The following is a 20423-nucleotide window of genomic DNA, read 5'->3' on the forward strand; positions in this document are numbered from 1 at the left end:
AAAAGATGATAACACCCTGGGGATCCTTGGGACCTTTGACACAGCAGCTACATCAATCAGATAAATCATCATCCAGTTCTGTCCCATTTTGACATCAGATCCGGCAGTAGCTGATTTGGTGGGCAGTCGACCCCAAATTACATATAGACGGGGGAAAAACCTGGGGGACCACCTCACACATAGTCACCTTTTGCCACCTCCCACAAGAAGCACATGGCTGGACCGTAAGGTTGTAGGGACATACCGCTGTGGATCCTGTAAGGGATGTGAATACATAAGTTACAAAATACTTTGAGAGCCCTAAAAATGGAAACAGATACATCAGTAGAGATTTTGTGAACTGTAAGACACGAAATGTGATCTATGTATGTCAATGTCCTTGTCCATTGGTTTATGTAGGAAAAACGAAGAGAGAAATAAGGCGTCGCATATTGATAAACCCCTATCTAATCACATGAGGACTATGCATGTCTCCTCCCCTCAGGCGGTACAATTCCAGGTACTAGATTTGATCCAACAAAATATCAGAATGGGCGACATTGATCGGCGTCTACTACAGAAAGAAACCCAATGGATTTATAGACTTGGTACGGTCACTCCTAGGGTCCTGAATGAATGTTTATCTTTCACCTTCTTTATTTAAATTCGGGTACTCAAGAACCCTATGAGCCTTCAAATAATTCTTTAACTGTACATCTTGATCTATATGTGAGTTTATTTTTCTATTGACAGTCTTTTTACTTATCATTAATATCCCTATTCATGGAGCCAGATGTGAATTGGGTAGTGTCTGTTTACCTATTATCACACGGCACTGTGTTATCTATGCCTTTATTAATTTTTACATTATCAACTCTGTAATATTTGGTTATATATCTTTGTCCTTAGTACTTTGATGGAGTATATTTGGCCCAATGTTATTCTTTATTTTACTTTATTCTTTATTGTTTCCTTCCCTATAAAACTGACCTAGTAAAGGTTATAATTTACATATTGCTCCACAATCGTAAGCATGTAGTAGGAGTAATTTAATTATTTAATTATGTTTGGTGCTTTCCCACATTTTTATGTTACTCTCTTGATAATGTCCCTGACTGTCAAGCACGAGATGTTATGCATACTGTGATATTGATCATTTCCATAGAAAGTATGTATTGTAGTATTGTCATGGTAACGCATTACTTCCGGCATCTGGAACGCAAATATTACACCACACTGACACGAATGCCGTCACATCCGGCATTTGTGTCACTTACGGTCTTTGGATCTGTGTACTTTTTTTAGTTCCGGAATCCCTAGTAATCTCACTGCAGCGTACCACTTGTGGCACACTGCTATAACCGGCAGTTGTAACCCGGCAGAGCGAAGCATAAATAGTTGCGCTGATCTAGAATACAACAGGATTTAACGTGACGCTGACCTGTCACAGGGATGCCGTGTCCTGCCATCATGGGGCTAAGTGCCATTACACACTATGGATTTCTTCATCTATTACAGTTGAAACTTTGCATCTGACTAGCTGGAATTTGCTTAGTATCTGCCTTTTATTACTTCTGCTACATTCTTAGTGGATACCATCTGTCTGTTTATTACTACGTTCTTTAGCATTATCAATGTCTACTTATTTTCCGATGTTTGCAAATGTATAGAAGTACTGATATGGGGCAGGCAATTCCGTATGCTAATATATATGGGCCATTAGCCCAGCTGTGAATACTTTTCCAATGAACGTGACACATACATGGTTCATTTACTATACTATTGTTATCAATGCCATTGTGAGTGCATTGTCACTTTGCAGCAGCTGGTCTCTAACCATATATGTTGTGATTTGTTCTAACATCTACAAGCTCAGAGTATTCACCTGAAATTTCTTTTGAAACTGTTTATTTTTTATAAAACTCTCAATCTTATCTGACTATTAGTGTTTACATTCCCTGATGATCCTGTGGCAATTTGACAGGTGAAACGCGTTGGATTTGGGAATTGCGTTCATTGGAGATTTTATCTCACTTTTTATTTTATTTTTTATGGAGCTCTGAAGTGTTATACTCATCACCACTATTACCCTTTCCTTCCTGTTTTGTTGTTTTATCCCTCACTTAGGATAGGAAAGGGTCCATCACCATGGTTGAGGCCACCCTGTTCAGGAGGTGGGTCCCTCAACAGGCAGGGACAGAGGTACAGGTGCCTTTAGACCTAGTCTGCACAATACCCTCCATTTTCCTCTACAATTGCATATGCTGACCACCTGTTGACAGGTAGACATCGTTCCTCTCATCAAGTATATAGGACTGTTATTTAAATTAACAAATATATTATAGAGGACTGTTATTTATCCTGACATATATTTTTGACTATAACACTTCAGAGCTCCTATTGTAGCACATCACATTTATTTTGCCACTCTTGGTTCCTAGCAGCAGACATTTTTCATCTTTTTGGTCATTATTTTAGTTTGTGCTTAGTCATGTGTTTTTTAATCTGATTTATTAAAGGCTGTGTTTTAACTTGATGTGGATCTGAGGTATTCTTGTCGGTAACCAAGCATGCAGAAGGATTCATGCACATACATTCTCTCCTCTGACACCATCTCTAAGGGGAGTCAGGAGGCCCCCATACACATTAGTAGGTAGACTGATTCCTTCAACAGGTATACTTATACAGAGTAAGATGTATGATCGCAGGGGTCCCGCCGCTGGGGACCCCTGCAATCTCAGTGCAGCCCCCGGCATTCTGTGTCGGGCGCTGCCTCCGAGACTTGGTTGTAATGTCATGGCCACGCCCCAGTGACATCAAGCCATGCCCCTCCATTCATGCCTATGGGAGGGGGTGTGACGGCCGTCAATATATTCGCGAAATATCGCGAATTCCAATATGGCATATACCGCTCATCACTATTTTGTACCTGTTAATCTGTCAAGGGCCTAGACACTGTCAAGGGCCTAGACACTGCCAAAAGTAATCACCGGCTGGTGTTTTCCTCCAATATGTTTTTTTAAGCGTACTATAGCACATTTTTCTGCCCTCATAAGTGTACTATTTTGTACCTGTTAATCTGTCAAGGACCTAGATACCGTGAAAGGCCAGGCAAAAGTACTCACCGGCTGGTGTTGTACTCAGATACTTTTTTAAGTGTACTGTAGCTAATTTTTCTGCCCTCATAAGTGCATACCACATACCTACATCTAAATAGTGTACTATTTTGTACCTGTTAATCTGTCAAGGGCTTAGATACTGTGAAAGGACAGCCAAAAGTACACTGTTACTGTTTTAAGCGTAGTGAAGCGTATTGTACTACTCTCATTGACGCAGTAAGTATGTCAAGCTGAGAAGTGCCAGGACGTGCACAGAGGAGTGGCAGAGGCCTAAATTCATCAGGCAGAGGTCGCAGCAGACTAGGAGCGAGTGGCAGCAGGAGTCGCAGCAAGATGCCTGAGCTCCCGGTCTCAGCTATCGGTCGTGTCTCAACCAGCAACCCATCTGCCGACATCGATTGGTCAACAACTCCATCACAAGTGACATCTTTTACCCCCAGTCAACAGTCGGTGGGTTCCTCAGACACAACTCTCAGTTGGCATGGCCCAGGAGCAGTCCCTTTCCTCCCATTGCCTCTGTCCTGTGCTGTTTCCTCCCCTAAATAAGTATCTTATGCTGTGGGTTCAGCTCCACTATTCAGTGAGGACGATCTAATAGAGGACAGTAAGCAGCTACTGCCCAGCCAAGAGTTGGAGAAGACATCCACCACTTGGCGGGCAAGTAGTGATGAGGAGTTTGATGTGGGAGGCGGTGTTGCCAGCACTCAGGGTCCTGACGCAGACACTGTTGAGGAACCTGAGGAGGATATCAGTGACAGACACAACTCGATAATGATGAAGCCGATCGCACTTGGGAGCAGGGTGCAGAAGGGGTTTCATCATCATCAGGAGAAGAGGGTTGCAGGTTGCTGAGCCAGCAAGGTGGTAGCATGGTTGGAAGTCAGCATGGTGGCAGAAGTGGAAATTCTGGAGCCAAATATGCCCGGGGGAGACCACCTGCTTTGCGGCAGCCTACTTTCCTGGGAGGTAGTGGAACAGGGGTTCCTGGGGACGGTGGCAGTTTTTTAGGGGCTTTTTTTACACCCACTGAGAGGGAGGACAAACTGACCTACTACAGTGGCATCCTATGTAGTCAGTTGGCCAATGGCTATCGGCGCCATCGTCCATCCTCTCGCAGGTCTAAATCAGGGGGCCCCCTGCGCTCACCTTCCACTGCCATGGCTGCTAGGGAGGGGTGGGGTGGCAGGAGCAGTACCAGCTCCATCAGCAGCAGCCTGAGTCTACAGTCACTGATGAGTACCTTTCTTCACCCGCATAGTGAAGCAACTCATCAGTAGCAGGTAGACCTGGAGCAGGACCTGTACCAGTAGTTGGTGGAATACCTTGACATGCCCATGCCAACACACCTTGAAGATCCGCTGGACTTCTTGGCAGCCAAACTTAATTTGTGGCTGCAACTAGCAGAGTTTGCCCTGAAAAAGCTGTCCTGCCTGGCCAGTAGTGTGCCATCAGAGCGGGTGTTTAGTGCAGCGGGGGCCATAGTCACTCCAAGGAGAACTTGTCTGTCCACGAAAAATGTGGAGAGACTGACCTTTTGTGAAGATGAATCAGGCATGGATCAGCCAGGATTTCCACCCAGCAATGCCTGATGCATCAGAGTAGATTGACCATGGTGCCACACCAACACTTCACAGATATGGATAGTGCCAAACAGATTTAAGGTGCTGCTCCCCAGTTACAAACATTCCTCCGCATCAGACCTTTTTTCACCCACCTTCTTCACCGGGTACTGGTATTGCCACCCACCACACCACTCTATCTCCGGGTCACTTTCAGGACTCCTGATGCTGCTGCAGCAACCTCCAGGCTGTGCCATTTATCTACTATATTGTCTCCTCGTGCATCAGCCACCTCCAGGCTGTGTCATTCAGGCACTATATGGTCTCCTCATGCTTCACCACCTGCAGGCTGTGCCATTCAGCCACTATATGGTCTCCTCATGCTTCAGCCACCTCCAGGCTGTGCCATTCAGACACTATATGGTCTCCTCATGCTGCCGCCAATTCCAGTCTATGCCCTTCAGCCACGATATGGTCTCTTCATGCTGCCACAAACTCCAGGCGGTCATTCAGCCACTATAAGGTCTCCTCATACTGACGCCACCTCCAGGCTCTGTCAATGTGCCGCCGTGTGACATGTGACTCCTTGTTAGATTTGGTCCTTTATAACCACAAGCCGGGGTCCAGGACATTAAAACTTCGCAGTGTAATCTTAAATTTCAAAATCTTCCAATTTTAAAATTCATCTTTTAATCTTAGGGATTGTGAAGCCCTATTGTCTAGTCATGCTGCCGCCAGCTCCAAGCTGTGCCATTCAGCCACTATATAATTTACTGATGCTGCTGGGCCTCGGACATTACCTAAAAATATGTTATGGTAGCACTAGCTGCCATAAATCTTCAATTTCAATTTTAAAATTCATCTTTTAATCTTAGGGATTGTGAAGCCCTATTGTCTACTCATGCTGCTGCCAGCTAGAGGCTGTGTCGTTGTGCCACCATATGTTCTCCTTATGCTGTTGGCACCTTAAATTAAACTTTTAAAATGTTAATATATCTAAAATCTTCAATTTACTATTTCAAAAATATCTTTAATCTTCTCTAATGTGAGGTCCTATGGTCTTGTCAGGCTGTTGCCACCTTCAGACATGGGTTGTTCTGCCACTATATGGTCTCCTTGTGCTGCTGCCAATTCCAGGCTGTGTCATTCTGCCAGATTATTGACCCATTGAAACTCCCACTAACAAAAAATACTCTTTGATAAAAATAAAAAAAAAGGTGACCTTTGAAATCCTATACATAATATAAAAAAATGTTTTGCTCACACTATTAAGAGTTTGCTTCTCGAACTAATGCTGGCAAGCACCCTGACAGAGAAAACTTGAAAAAACATAGTAAAATGTCCAATGTGGATGAAAGCACTTAAATGGGTACTGTCAGATCCCCCCAAAAAATTAAAATTATATGTTGCTACTGATGAAAATTAAAGACCTTTTGTTAAATGGTTGTTTAAAATATATTGAATTTTTAATAAAGAAAACGGCTCCTAAAAATCCCACCACTAGGGGTCACCATATCTACTGGGACACTAACCAGTCCTGCAGCAGTATCAGGCTTGTCTATGAATCATGGACAAGAGATGACTCATAGACAAGGCTGCATGAGCAGACACACCAATCACCTCCCACCACCACAAGGAGGGGGACGCCCCCTTCCCCTGAGAGGATTTCTAACACTGTGAACTAATGAAAAGAGGGATTTTTATATTAAATATAGGTGATAAAGGCATGAAAATTAGGTCTATATGGTCAGGATTAGGTAGTGAGTAACGTATTCATTTGACAGGTATGCTTTAAAATCACAGTTTAATTTCATAAACGTGCAGGACATTACATACATGTGAATACATAATAACGGTGACACGTTTAAAACAATCTTGGCGCCTTTAGTCGTACCAATGTTACGCTCATTTTGACCTGGTCTAAATGGGATGCCATATGACAAGACTAACCAATCCTGTGGCTTGTGAAATCATAACATCTAAAACATCACCTGGTCACAATCTAAGATCAAAAAGCATCTAACAAATATAAAAGCATATTAGATCTTAAAAACGTCTGCAGGGAATCAGAAGATGTTACTTACGAAGTATTACATAGATCTAACCCAGTGGTCTCAAACTGTGGCCCTCCAGATGCTGCAAAACTTCAGCTCCCAGCATGCCTGGACAGCCGTTTTTTTCCTCCGTTAAACTACTGTCATTTTGACGGCATTGCCAATAAAACTCCTAATAGCGGAATCCAACTGCAATGGGAACAAATCCTAAGCCATATGGGTTTGTCGTCCGTTTTTAATGTACATAATATGAGGGAATAGATTGCCCTAGTGATGATGCCCGTTTGGCAACACATTGGATCCCATGCTGGGAGTTGTAGTTTTGCAACAGCTCGAGGCACCCTGGTTGGGAAACACTGCTCTATAGTGCTCAAAAGTGGCACATACTACACTTGATCAGCTGAGAGGATGGTAGGTGGGCCCTTACCTGCCTCCTCACCGTCCGATCAGTGCTCTGAAGCTCCCAGCCATCCATGGCAGGCTATATCAGCAGAGCACCGATAACAAAGATTAATGCTATGCAATGGCATAGAATTGAACAGTATATGCAATCAAAAAAAAAATTTAAATTTTATAGCCCCCTATGGGGACTAAAAAAAATAAGTAAAAAAGAAAAAAAAAAGTTAATAAATGTGATTAAGTCCTTTACCTAATAAAACTTTGAATCACTCCCCATTTCCCATTTTTTAATAAAATAATGTTATTGAAAATAAACACAAACTTATGTGGTATCACATAAATATCTGAATATATCAAAATATAAGGTTAGTTAAACCGCACGATCGATGGCGTAAATGTAAAAAATACCAAAAAATACCAAGTTTGTGCATTTTTGTTCACTTCATATGCCAAAAAAAAAATTTAAAAAGTCTCATCAAAACAAACTAGAGACTACGGCACAAAAAATTCGCTCTCATATAGCCCTGTATGCGGGAAAAATAAAAAAAAAGTTATAGGGGTCAGAAGATGACAATTTTAAACATACTGGCCCAAAACTCCAAAACATCTGGAATGACAAAAATATTCTACCATCAAAAGGCACAAAATAACACACAGTGCGCCTTTTGTACGGAGAAAAAAAGGTGTAAACTCATTGATAAATGTCGGCCACTGATTTTGGTGCATGTAGTTATCTTCTTTTTAAGTTGTAAAACCTACATAAATTGGGTATCATTGTAACCATATGGATCTACAGAATAAAGATAACGTATAATTTTTAGTGAAAAGTGCACTGCGTAAAAACGTAAGCCCCCAAAATTTACAAAATGGCGTTTTTCACCACACATGTTTCGACACAGATTGTTGTAATATATGTGATGTCATTACAAGTACAATTGGTGACACAAGAAAACAGTATTGGGTCCTGAGTAACATATCCCTTTTTTTCTTTTTCTTTTTTGCACTATGACAGGTACGCTTTAAGGTCAAAATGGGCTTGGTCCTTAAAGGGGTACTCCGGTGAAAAACTTTTACTGGTGCCAGAAAGTTAAACAGATTTGTAAATTACTTCTATAAAAAAAATCTTAATCCTTCCTGTACTTATTAGCTGCTGAATACTACAGCGGAAATTATTTTCTTTTTGAAACACAGAGCTGTCTGCTGACATCACGAGCACAGTGCTCTCTGCTGACATCTCTGTTCATTTTAGGAACTTTTCAGAACAGCATATGTTTGCTATGGGGATTTCCTTTTACGCTGGGCAGTTCCTAAAATGGACAGAAATGTCAGCAGAGAGCACTGTTCTCATGATGTCAGCAGACAGCTCTGTGTTTCAAACGGAAAAGAATTTCCACTGTAGTATTCAGCAGCTAATAAGTACAGGAAGGATTAAGATTTTTTAATAGAAGTAATTTACAAATCTGTTTAACTTTCTGGCACCAGTTGATTTAAAAAAAAAAAAGTTTTTCACCGGAGTACTCCTGGGAGGACATCTCTATGATACAACATCTAATGGAGCTGTGCAAATCAAAGCTTATACCAGTAGCAGTGTGTTTTAGTTCTGTGACTCTTCTAGGCACTTTCTATATTCTTCTCAGTTATACTAGCATATAAAATCTACAAATAAAATAAGAATAAATTAATTAATAAAAAAATTATATATATGTGTGTGTGTGTGTGTGTGTGTGTGTGTGAACTGTAGTGTCTTCTCCAAGATATCTGCTCTGGAAATAAAATGTATTATACAAAAGAAGCTTTAGAAACATGAAGTTCTGGGTTGTTGAACAATGCCCGTTATTTTAGGACTCTGAGGGCAAGCAGGGCTCTGTACACTGAGGACAAGCAGGGCTCTGTACACTGAGGACAAGCAGGGCTCTGTGCAGTGAGGACAAGGAGGGCTCTGTACACTGAGGACAAGCAGGGCTCTGTACACTGAGCAGGGCTCTATACACTGAGGACAAGCAGGGCTCTGTGCACTGAGGACAAGCAGGGCTCTGTACACTGAGGACAAGCAGGGCTCTGTACACTGAGGACAAGCAGGGCTCTGTACACTGAGTACAAACAGGGCTCTGTGCAGTGTGGACAAGCAGGGCTCTGTGCACTGAGGACAAGCAGGGCTCTGTCCAGTGAGGACAAGCAGGGCTCTGTCCAGTGAGGACAAGCAGGGCTCTGTGCAGTGATGACAAGCAGGGCTCTGCACACTGAGGACAAGCAGGGCTCTGTACACTGAGGACAAGCAGGGCTTTGTGCAGTGAGGACAAGCAGGGCTTTGTCCAGTGAGGACAAGCGGGGCTCTGTGCAGTGAGGACAAGCAGGGCTCTGTACACTGAGGACAAGCAGGGCTCTGTGCAGTGAGGACAAGGAGGGCTCTGTACACTTAGGACAAGCAGGGCTCTGTACACTGAGGACAAGCAGGGCTCTGTACACTGAGCAGGGCTCTGTACACTGAGGACAAGCAGGGCTCTGTGCACTGAGGACAAGCAGGGCTCTGTACACTGAGGACAAGCAGGGCTCTGTACACTGAGGACAAGCAGGGCTCTGTGTAGTGAGGACAAGCAGGGCTCTGTCCAGTGAGGACAAGCAGGGCTCTGTGCAGTGAGGACAAGCAGGGCTCTGTACACTGAGGACAAGCAGGGCTCTGTACACTGAGGACAAGCAGGGCTCTGTAGACTGAGAACAAGCAGGGCTCTGTGCACTGAGGACAAGCAGGGCTCTGTACACTGAGGACAAGCAGGGCTCTGTGCACTGAAGACAAGCAGGGCTCTGCGCAGTGAGGACAAGCAGGGCTCTGTGCAGTGAGGACAAGCAGGGCTCTGTGCAGTGAGGACAAGCAGGGCTCTGTGCAGTGAGGACAAGCAGGGCTCTGTGCAGTGAGGACAAGCAGGTGTCTGTGCAGTGAGGACAAGCAGGGCTCTGTGCAGTGAGGACAAGCAGGGCTCTGTGCAGTGAGGATAAGCAGGACTCTGTGCACCGAGGACCAGCAGGGCTCTGTACACTGAGGACAAGCAGGACTCTGTGCAGTGAGGCTCTATGTCACGCCCCACACAGCAGGATGATTGACAACTCGGGAGCCTGCACAGAGCCCTGCTTGTCCTGCCCTCACTTCCTGAATTTTTCACCCAAAAATATACACAATTTTTAAACCAATGTAAATTACAAATAGACATATAATAATATTATCTACATTATATTTAAAGCTTTTGTTAACAACAAGTACACTTTAACATTTGTCTTATCCATAGCATTACAGTCCAATGGCGTCTGACTGAACCTTCACAAGATGAGTTCCATTAGTCTTGTACTCAGTTGACGTTATTACCATTTTATTCTATTTGGTATAGTCCGATCTATTCCACCAAACATATGACTGTTCCATCTTGTATAGATCTATAACACCGTGTCTACTTCTGTGGACTCCATACTGTACCGGTCTTACATGAAGGCATACAGTAGTTATTGTTTTTTCTTGTAGAATTATACAGTGGTACAAATGCAGTGTTTTAACTGCAGGTATTCATCCATAGAAACATTGCTTCTCAGGTAAATCTAGTGCATTATGAAGGCACCATACATCAACAAATGGATCACCCAGGGCAGTAGTCTGAAACTGTGGCCCTCCAGATGCTGCAAAACTTTAACTCGCAGCATTCCCGGACAGCCAACGGCTGTCCGGGCATGCTGGGAGTTAAAGTTTTGCAACATCTGAAGGGCCACCGTTTCAGGCTACTGACCTAGGGCCACAGTGCAGGGTCCACCTATGCAATTTTGCATTGTAATATTGCATTTGCTTGTCAGCATGGTGCCAGCTCCTTACTAAAGTTTAAGTATTTTGTGTAAATTTATGGTTAGATTTTTTGCTATTGAAGCACCAACCAGGGGGAGGATAGCAAGGCCCTTTAGCCTATGAGTGTGGCCTTTGTAGAAGTTATGCAAAGTAAACATTAGGATAAGAGTATAACATGACTACTGTCACTTTAGTATAAAAAAGGTGAATATGTTGCTTGCAGTATTATGTAATGACTCCTGGATGAAGGTTTTCTGGTGAAATGCGTCGGAGGTGTGGTGTAACGGAAGTCTGGAGCTACGGTGTATTCAATTTTACTCTATATGCACATGCTGTCTGTTCAGCTTGTACAGATCTTTTTTTATTGTTCTGTGCACTTTGTAATTGTTGCATATTTAGGTATATGTTTGGCCTCTTTATCCGCGTGTACTTTACATTCTACTATACGAAATACAGTCCAGTCAACACCATCAAACTTATTGAGAGACCATCCGCTCTGTATGGCCCATACCTGTTGAGAGACCAAGGGCTCTGTATGATCCATACTTATTGAGAGACCAGGGGCTCTGTATGACCCATACATATTGAGAGACCAGGGGCTCTGTATGACCCATACTTATTGGGAGACCAGGGGCTCTGTATGAACCGTACTTATTGAGGGACCAGGGGCTCTGTATCTAGGGTTGCCACCCTGCCGGTATTTTACCGGCACAGCCGGTATTTTCATCTACATTCCGGGCTGTGCCGGTAAGTTTGGATGAAAAATACCGGCCATGCAATGGCCGGTATTTTTCATTCACTGACAGGGGCGGACGGAGCAGCATCCCCAGAAGAGCACTTCTTTCATGACCGGCCGTACAATGCCCAGGTCTGACACCAGCAGCCTGTGACAGGGAGAGCTCCGTGCGATGACAGGAAGAGACTGTACAGTGCTGGGGAGGGGGGCGGGCACCTCCTGTCTCCTCTCTCCCCTCCCCCTCCTTCCCTCTGCCCCGTGCAGTTTTACAACCCTCCATAGGCAGAGCAGGGAGGGGAGAGGCCGTGTATTCTGTCTCCATCTGCTGCGCAGGGCGGGTGAGTGTCTGTGTGTATATATGTGTGTGTGTGTATATATGTGTCTGTATATATGTGTCTGTGTATGTGTCTGTGTGTATATATGTGTCTGTGTGTATATATGTGTCTGTGTTTATATGTGTCTGTGTTTATATGTGTCTGTATATATGTGTCTGTATATATGTGTCTGTGTCTCTATGTGTCTGTGTATATTTGTGTGTGTGTGTGTGTAGGGGGGGGGGGGGGGGGGGTAAACTGCCTAATCTGGGGGACAACTATGCTGCCTAATCTGGGGGACAACTATGCTGCCTAATCTGGGGGACAACTATGCTGCCTAATCTGGGGGACAACTATGCTGCCTAATCTGGGGGACAACTATGCTGCCTAATCTGGGGGACAACTATGCTCCTAATCTGGGGGACAACTATGCTCCTAATCTGGGGGACAACTATGCTCCTAATCTGGGGGACAACTATGCTCCTAATCTGGGGGACAACTATGCTGCCTAATCTGGGGGACAACTATGCTGCCTAATCTGGGGGACAACTATGCTCCTAATCTGGGGGACAACTATGCTCCTAATCTGGGGGACAACTATGCTGCCTAATCTGGGGTACAACTATGCTCCTAATCTGGGGGACAACTGGGGTACAACTATGCTCCTAATCTGGGGGACAACTGGGGTACAACTATGCTCCTAATCTGGGGGACAACTGGGGTACAACTATGCTCCTAATCTGGGGGACAACTGGGGTACAACTATGCTCCTAATCTGGGGGACAACTGGGGTACAACTATGCTCCTAATCTGGGGGACAACTATGCTGCCTAATCTGGGGAAAAACTACCCGGCCCTCCACAATATTTTTAGTTTCTCATGTGGCCCCATGGGATAAATAATTGCCCCCCCCATTCCTCCTCAACCCCCGACATTCCTTAACCTGGAGCCGCCCGGGGAAAGGAGAAAGTGAAGACAAGAGACTGATGAGACCTCTCTGCAAAATTGTGTATTTAATGCAGTGTTTCCCAACCAGGGTGCCTCCAGCTGTTGCAAAACTATTACTCCCAGCATGCCCAGACAGCCTTTGGCTGTCCGGGCATGCTGGGAGTTGTAGTTTTGCAATAGCTGGAGGCACCCTGGTTGGGAAACCCTGATTTAATGTGTGAAACTATCTGCTGCGCTCTGTATCTAATCCTGTCATGTGCGATACTGTCTGCTGCGCTCTGTATCTAATCCTGTCATGTGTGATACTGTGAGCTGAGCCTGTATATCCAAATCTGTCATGTGGGATACTATCTGCTGAGCCTGTGTATCTATATCTGTCATGTGCGATACTGTCTGCTGAGCCTGTGCATCTAAATCTGTCATGTGTGATACTGTCTGCTGAGCCTGTGTATCTAATCCTGTTATGTGTGATACTGTCTGCTGAGCCTGTGCATCTAAATCTGTCATGTGTGATACTGTCTGATTAGCCTGTTTATCTGACGTTGTGCAGGGGGACGTCACTCGTCATCAGAGAGAGCCAGCGTTGCTGTCGCGCACCACCACTACCGCCGCCGCCGGCATAAATAGGGTTTTGGTAGGTATTCTCTAAATGTAAATTTTTTTTGTGCGATATAGGAAAACTCCCCCCGCATATATATTGTATCCCTCCAATCCCCTATGCCATTTCTTAAACCCCCCTCCCATCCCCCATGCCATTTCTTAAACCCCCCTCCCATCTCCCGTGCCATTTCTTAAACCCCTGATCCCTCAGCCCCTGTGCAATCTGGCCCCTCCCCTTTTGTAGCTCCACCCCCACATAGCCACACCCATGACCGGTATTTTTCTGAGGGAAAGGTGGCAACCCTATGTATGACCCATACTTATTGGGAGACCAGGGGCTTTGTATGACCCATACTTATTGAGAGACCAGGGGCTCTGTATGACCCATACTTATTGAGAGACCAGGGGCTCTGTATGACCCATACTTATTGAGAGACCAGGGGCTCTGTATGACCCATACATATTGAGAGACTTGGGGCTCTGTATGACCAATACTTATTGGGAGACCAGGGGCTCTGTATGACCCATACATATTGAGAGACTAGGGCTCTGTATGACCCATACTTATTGAGAGACCAGGGGCTCTGTATGACCCATACTTATTGGGAGACCAGGGGCTCTGTATGACCCATACTTATTGAGAGACCAGGGGCTCTGTAGGACCCATACTTATTGAGAGACCAGGTGCTTTGTATGACCCATACTTATTGAGAGACCAGGGGCTCTGTGTGACCCATACTTATTGGGAGAACAGGGGCTCTGTATGACCCATACTTATTGAGAGACCAGGGGCTCTGTGTGACCCATACATATTGAGAGACTTGGGGCTCTGTATGACCAATACTTATTGGGAGACCAGGGGCTCTGTATGACCCATACTTATTGGGAGACCAGGGGCTCTGTATGACCCATGCATATTGAGAGACTAGGGCTCTGTATGGCCCATACTTATTGAGAGACCAGGGGCTCTGTAGGACCCATACTTATTGAGAGACCAGGTGCTTTGTATGACCCATACTTATTGAGAGACCAGGGGCTCTGTATGTCCCATACTTATTGGGAAACCAGGGGCTCTGTATGACCCATACTTATTGAGAGACCAGGGGCTCTGTATGACCCATACATATTGAGAGACTTGGGGCTCTGTATGAACAATACTTATTGGGAGACCAGGGGCTCTGTATGACCCATACTTATTGGGAGACCAGGGGCTCTGTATGACCCATACATATTGAGAGACTAGGGCTCTGTATGTCCCATACTTATTGAGAGACCAGGGGCTCTGTAGGACCCATACTTATTGAGAGACCAGGTGCTTTGTATGACCCATACTTATTGAGAGACCAGGGGCTCTGTATGACCCATACTTATTGGGAGACCAGGGGCTCTGTATGACCCATACTTATTGAGAGACCAGGGGCTCTGTATGACCCATACATATTGAGAGAATTGGGGCTCTGTATGACCAATACTTATTGGGAGACCAGGGGCTCTGTATGACCCATACTTATTGGGAGACCAGGGGCTTTGTATGACCCATACTTATTGAGAGACCAGGGGCTCTGTATGACCCATACTTATTGGGAGACCAGAGGCTCTGTATGACCCATACGTATTGAGAGACCAAGGGCTCTGTATGACCCATACTTATTGGGAGACCAGGGGCTCTGTATGACCCATACTTATTGGGAGACTAGGAGCTCTGTATGACCCATGTTTTTTGGGAGAATAGAGGCCCTGTATGGCCCTATTTATTTAAAGCTAGATGGCTGCATAGAGGAATTTACCACATAGAGAGGTGGCCATGAAGTACGAGCAATTACCTATAGAATTACCTATAGACTTACCTGCCTCCTATAGACTTCAATCATCATTTTTATTTCTTGGCATATCCTCTATATTCATGAAAACCCCTTTAAATATACCAGGTCTTAAAGGCATATGTAGCTCACCCATAAGATCTCCTGATTCGGACGCATTACATTATCATTTAGATACATTATGGATGTAATTGCGTGAATTACATTTGTCACTCGCAAGTCACACAAGCTTGATGCCAGCTGTCTGATTGTTATATTAATTCAGGGACTTTTCATTATGTCACATCAAATGTCAACCATAAGTGAATTAATGAAGCCGTATTACTAGACTTCCCTCTGGGACCTATCAATTCATGTCAGCACACCGTGTAACACACCGAGATTCGCTTTGAGAATTAATGAACTTGTGAGTTGAAGAACTTTTCACATAGTTTGTGTTTACTTGTTTATTACACAACTTCTATAAGAAGGAAATTGTAAAATGATAGAAATCAGTAGAGTAGAACTCAAAGCCAGAATCGGCACTGGGCAAACCTGTGAAGATGACAGAACCTGATGGGTTTGGGGAGCTCATATGTCTATGGAGCTGTGTTAGGGGCAATTTTTTGTGGCGTGAGCAGTAGTTTTTTATTAATACCATCATGGGGTGCGTGCAACTCTTTAACCCCTTCATGACCCAGCCCATTTTCACCTTCATGACCTGGGCATTTTTTGAAAATCTGACCACTGTCACTTTAAACATTAATAACTCTGGGATGCTTTTACTTATCATTCTGATTCCGAGATTGTTTTTTCGTGACATATTCTACTTTATGTTATCGGTAAAATTTCACTGATATTTGTATCCTTTCTCTGTAAAAAATCTAAAAATTTCATGAAAATTTTGAAAATTTTGCATTTTTCTAACTTTGAAACTCTCTGCTTGAAAGGAAAATGGATATTCCAAATAAATTACATATTGATTCACATATACAATATGTCTACTTTGTGTTTGCATTAAAAAATTGACAAGTTTTTACTTTTGGAAGACACCAGAGGGCTTCAAAGTTTCGCAGCAATTTTCCAATTTTTCACAAAATTTTGAAACTCGCTTTTTTTCAGGGACCAGTTCAGGTTTGAAGTGGATTTGAAGGGTCTTCATATTAGAAATACCCCATAAATTACCCCATTATAAAAACTGCACCCCCGAAAGTATTCAAAATGACATTCAGTAAGCGTTTTAACCCTTTATGGGTTTCACAGGAATAGCAGCAAAGTGAAGGAGAAAATTCTAAATCTTCATTTTTTACACTCGCATTTTCTTGTAGACCCAATTTTTGAATTTTTACAAGGGGTAAAAGGAGAGAAATCACCCTAAAATTTGTAACCCAATTTCTCTCGAGTAAGGAAACACCTCATATGTGTATGTAAAGTGTTCGGCGGGCGCAGTAGAGGGCTCAGAAGGGAAGGAGCGACAATGGGATTTTGGAGAGTGAGTTTTTCTGAAAGGGTTTTTGGGGGGCATGTCCCATTTAGGAAGCCCCTATGGTGCCAGAACAGTGGACCCCCCCCACATGTGACCCCATTTTGGAAACTATACCCCTCATGGAATTTAATAAGGGGTGCAGTGAGCATTTACACCCCACTGGCGTTTGACAGATATTTGAAACAGTGGACTGTGCAAATCAAAAATTTAATTTTTCATTTTCACAGACCACTGTTCCAAAAATCTGTCATACACCAGTGGGGTGTAAATGCTCACTGCACCCCTTATTACATTCCGTGAGGGGTGTAGTTTCCAAAATGGGGTCACATGTGGATATTTATTGTTTTGCGTTTGTCAGAACTGCTGTAACAATCAGCCACCCCTGTGCAAATCGCCTCAAATGTACATGGTGCACTCTCCCTTCTGGGCCTTGTTGTGCGCCCCCAGAGCACTTTGCGCCCACATATGGGGTATCTCCGTACTCAGGAGAAATTGCGTTACAAATTTAGAGGGTCTTTTTTCCCTTTTACCTCTTGTGAAAATGAAAAGTATAGGGCAACACCAGCATGTCAGTGTAAAAAATTTATTTTTTTACACTAACATGCTGGTGTAGACCCCAACTTCACCTTTTCATAAGGGGTTAAAGAAGAAAAAGCCCCCCAAAATTTGTAAGGCAATTTCTCCCGAGTACGGCGATACCCCATATGTGTCCCAAAACTGTTGCCCTGAAATACGACAGGGCTCCAAAGTGAGAGAGCGCCATGCGCATTTGAGGCCTGAATTAGGGATTTGCATAGGGGTGGACATAGGGGTATTCTACGCCAGTGATTCCCAAACAGGGTGCCTCCAGCTGTTGCAAAACTCCCAGCATGCCTGGACAGTCAATGGCTGTCCGGCAATACTGGGAGTTATTATTTTGCAACAGCTGGAGGCTCCGTTTTGGAAACAGTAGCGTACCAGACGTTTTTCATTTTTTGGGGGGAGGGAAGGGGAGAGGGGGCTGTGTAGGGATAATGTGTATATGTAGTGTTTTTTACTTTTTATTTTAGGTTAGTGTCAGTGTAGTGTAGTGTTTTTAGGGTACAGCAACATGGGCAGAGGTTCACAGCAAGTTTGCCGCTGGAAGTTTGAGCTGCAGCGCAAAATTTGCGCCATCTCAAACTTGCAGCACTCACTGTAAACCTCCGCCCATGTGAGTGTACCCTGTACATTCACATTGGGGGGAGGGGGCAAACATCCAGCTGTTGCAAACTCCGAGCATGCCCTTGAGCTGTCCGTGCATGCTGGGAGTTGTAGTTTTGCAACAGCTGGAGGAACACTGGTTTGGAAACACTAAGTTAAGTAATAAACTTTCAAGTGTTTTGCAACCAAACTTAGTGTTTCCAAACCAGTGTGCCTCCAGCTGTTGCAAAACTACAACTCCCAGCATGCATGGTCTGTCAGTGCATGCTGGGAGTTATAGTTTTGCAACAATTGCAACAGCTGGAGGCACTGAGGTAGGAAACGGACAATGTTTCCCAACTAGTGTGCCTCCAGTTGTTGCAAAACTACAACTCCCAGCATGCCCAGACTGCCAAGGCATGCTGGAAGTTGTAGTTCGGCAATATCTGAAGGATCAGATGTTGCCGAACTACAACTTCCAGCATGCTTGGGCAGTCTGGGCATGCTGGGAGTTGTAGTTTTGCAACATCTGGAGGTCCACAGTTTGGAGACCACTGTATAATGGTCTCCAATCTGTGGTCTTCCAGATGTTAGAGAACTACAACTCCCAGCATGCCTGGACAGACTGAGCATGCTGAGATTTGTAGTTTTGCAACATCTGGAAGAGCACAGATTGGAGACCATTATACAGTGGTCTCCAAACTGTGGACCTCCAGATGTTGCAAAACTACAACTCCCAGCATGCCCAGAAAGCCAAAGGCTGTCTGGGCATGCTGGGAGTTGCAGTTTTGAAACTCTCAGAGGCAGCAGTGAGATCGCTTTATGGCGATCTCACTGCTGCCAATGAAGATGCCGCACTGCTGCCGGAAACTCACCTCCGGGACGCAGCGCAGCCGGGACCGCACGGAGGACGCCGGGACCGCTCGGGACACCGCTCGGACGGGTAAGTGACGCCGGGGGACGGGTCAGGGACACTTAGCAGAGCGGTGTGTGTCCCGATCCCCGTGATCGGGACTCACACACCGCGCTGCTAAGTATTTTCATAGCGAAACGCTGCTATCAGCTAGTCAGATTTGACCAGCTGATAGCAGCGATCGCTGGGGGGGGGGGGGGGAATGAAACCCCCCGTGGTCGCACGGTAAGATGGCTGGCTATCAGTGATAGCCACCATCTTTCCGGGCGCTGCGGGGTGCCGCGAGTAGCGGCAGTAATGTCCATGACGTACCTGTATGTCATGGGTCGGGAACACCTTGCCACCCATGACGTACAGGTATGTCATAGGTCGGGAAGGGGTTAATCATTTTTTAATCCATGTTTATAGAAAAGCAACATGACCTGTCATTTTAGCAATTTCCTACCAATTGTAGGCTCTATAGGAAATTCTGTAACATAGTAACATAGTTCATAAGGTTGAAAAAAGACCAGAGTCCATCAAGTTCAACCTATAACCCTAATAGGTCCCTACTGAGTTGAGTTGATCCAGAGGAAGGCAAAAAACCATCATACTAGAGGTAAAAAATCCTTCCAAGCTCCAAATATGGCAATCAGAATAAATCCCTGGATCAACGTTCTGTCCCTATACATCTAGAATCCATAACCAGCGATGTAATTATTCTCCAAAAATGCATCCAGACCCCTTTTATATTCTTTTACAGAGTTCACCATGACCACCTCCTCCGGGAGAGAATTCCACATTCTCACTGCTCTTACAGTTAAGAACCCCCATCTGTGCTGGTGTAGAAACCTTCTTTCCTCTAAACGTAGAGGATGCCCCCTTGTTATAGATACAGTCCTGGGTATAAATAGATCATGGGAGAGATCTCTGTACTGTCCCCCTAAACCTTCCTTTTTCTGAACTAAATAACCCTAATTCTGATAATCTTTCTAGGTACTGTAGTCCTCCCATTCCCCGTATTACTCTGGTTGCCGGTCTTTGAACCCTCTCCAGCTCCACTATATCTTTCTTGTACACTGGTGCCCAGTACTGTACACAGTATTCTATGTGTGGTCTGACTAGTGATTTGTACAGTGGTAGAATTATTTCCTTGTCGTGGGCATCTATGCCCCTATTGATGCACCCCATCATTTTATTTGCCTTGGCAGTAGCTGCCCGACACTGGTCACTACAGCTAAATTCACTATTAACTAAGACTCCTAAGTCCTTTTCCACGTCAGTCGTCCCAAGTGTTCTCCCATTTAATACATAATCCCAGCCCGTACTTTTCTTCCCCATGTGCATTACCTTACATTTATCAGTGTTGAACCTCATCTGCCATTTCCCAGCCCAAACCTCCAACCTAGCCAGATCCATTTGTAACAGTGCACTGTCCTCTATAGTGTTTACCGCTTTACAGAGTTTAGTATCATCTGCAAAGATTGCTACTTTACTATTCAACCCCTCTACAAAGTCATTAATGAATATATTAAATAGAACAGGACCCAAGAT

General features: G+C 44.5%; 1 protein-coding gene across 3 annotated transcripts in view; it reads left to right on the forward strand.

Moving 5' to 3' along the window:
- The window catches only part of HPCAL1 (hippocalcin like 1), a 198026-nt gene that overhangs the window by 131252 nt on the left and 46351 nt on the right, over positions 1–20423 (forward strand). The window contains exon 4 of one of the 3 annotated variants that reach the window (XM_056564182.1): positions 13482–13565. The exons of the other annotated variants lie outside the window; for them this stretch is intronic. The gene's annotated coding sequence lies outside the window, so the exon portion shown is untranslated. The remainder of the gene's footprint in view (positions 1–13481; positions 13566–20423) is intronic. 3 annotated transcript variants of the gene reach the window in all.

Source organism: Hyla sarda, chromosome 3 (assembly GCF_029499605.1).
Source record: "Hyla sarda isolate aHylSar1 chromosome 3, aHylSar1.hap1, whole genome shotgun sequence".
Classification (NCBI taxonomy): Eukaryota; Metazoa; Chordata; class Amphibia; order Anura; family Hylidae; genus Hyla; species Hyla sarda.